The following is a 1,866-nucleotide window of genomic DNA, read 5'->3' as shown; positions in this document are numbered from 1 at the left end:
CCTCCCCCCACTCCTCCCTCTCTGTATTTTAGAGCAAAAATTAGTAGAGCAAAAGTTTGTTTATAGCAAAAAAATAGTTTAGAGCAAAGGATGTTAAGTAGTAGATGTTAGAGCAAAAATTACTTTAGAGCAAAAAAATTTGGGCAGTAGTGGTACTAGTAGATGTTAATTAGGTTAGGGCAGTAGTGGTACTAGTAGATGTTAATTAGATGTTTTCCAGTTAGGGCAGTAGAGTTTTGCTAGGTTAATTAGGTTAGTAGTGCTGCTAGTAGTAGTGCTATAGTAGGTTAATTAGGTGAAGTTAAATGAATAACCTAAATGAATGATATTAGTAGTTAACTGATTTTTTTCCTTTCATCATTATAGAGCACTAAAGTTAACTGAATTTTGTTCTATTAGTAGTTAAATGAATTTTCTTCTACACTTTGTTTTTGAATTAGCTTGTGAAATTTGGACATGTGGTTGCTCGTGTATATTTGGACATGTGTTGCGGTGTCGAAGAGGGATATTTGAACACCATTTCTAGGGAATGAAGCTGAGTGGCCTATGTTTTATCGGAATGTTGATTCATTTCTGTTCCAGCAAATTTCAAGTTCTTGATTTGTCCACTTTTTAGCAAAGGTCATGCCGAAATTTTCCATGAATTTCGTCATGACTTGTGCTACAAACTAGGACATATCGAGTGCCCAAGATTTGCCGCACCAGGAAGGAGTCAACGGTCCTGCAAAACAGTAGGCCTTTTTTATGTTGTTATTCATTTTATTAGGTCTAGAATTAATTGACTAGATTTAATCATAGGAACCATGGCTAGCAATGATGAAGGACATGGTTCTGGTGATTGCGACGACGTCTACCGGGCGGCAGACGAATTTTTGAGCCTTGCCAACAATCAACCGATGTTGTTGCTGGGCCCACCAGTGGCATCACGAACTGAGACCGACACGCAGACCGGTGCTGAGACTAAGACCGGCGCTGAGACTCAGACCGGCATCGAGACCGACGCTGAGACTGAGATCGGCGCTACCTTGGGGAGCGGAGCCGGTGTAGAACCGAAAGCAAAGAGGCAACAGCTTCCTAGCAAACTCAGGACTACTAGACTGGTAGTCACGGAGGTGGACGACGGTAATTTTGAGCCAAAGGCGCCCGAGGAAGCACGCAAGTGCTACGGCAATCAAATTGGCTGCATCGTACGAACAACCGCCACCATCAACGATGAGAAACTACAGAAGATAGATAATATGAGGACCTCCCTCCTAAAGAAGTTTCACCAGATATTCTTGTTCCCGGGCCGGACTGAAAAGGATTATGAAGATCCAGATAAGGACCCGGCAATGAAGAAGATAAACAAACACACCATGACCAAGTTTAGCGACGCGTTGGCCGCCTGGAAAACAAGGGTGAAAGCAAGGATCATCGACAAGGAACCCTACTCCGAGATTGTAAAGGATAATCCGACAATCACGATAGAGCAGTTTCAAATATTCAAGGAGGCTTGTGAGGCCGAAGCTGCCAAAAAAAGTCTAAGTACATGAAGGGGCTTCAAGAGAGGAACATTGGGAGCCACCACCTCGGAAGCCGTGGTTATGGCGGAAAGAGGTCCAAATGTGCCAAGGAGGACGCGGAAGCCGCGAGTCTAGGCATCCCAGACCCCTTGGTGGAGTTCACCGTCCCGCAGGAGCGTGACGTCCTCAGGGCCCATCACTGTTGGGACCCGGTGAAGAAGGTTTACAAGACAAACCAGGTCACGACGGAGTTCATGCGACTGCTGGTAATTTTAGTTTTTGATCAATTCGACTGCACACATTAGTCATATTTGTAAACGATCCTTGTGCCTTTTGCAGAGAGAGTAGCATAGGATTGCGGCCG

The sequence above is a fragment of the Triticum aestivum genome, chromosome 6B (genome assembly GCF_018294505.1).
Source record: "Triticum aestivum cultivar Chinese Spring chromosome 6B, IWGSC CS RefSeq v2.1, whole genome shotgun sequence".
Classification (NCBI taxonomy): domain Eukaryota; kingdom Viridiplantae; phylum Streptophyta; class Magnoliopsida; order Poales; family Poaceae; genus Triticum; species Triticum aestivum.
The sequence above is the reverse complement of the archived record's forward strand: the minus strand, read 5'-3'. Positions refer to the sequence as shown.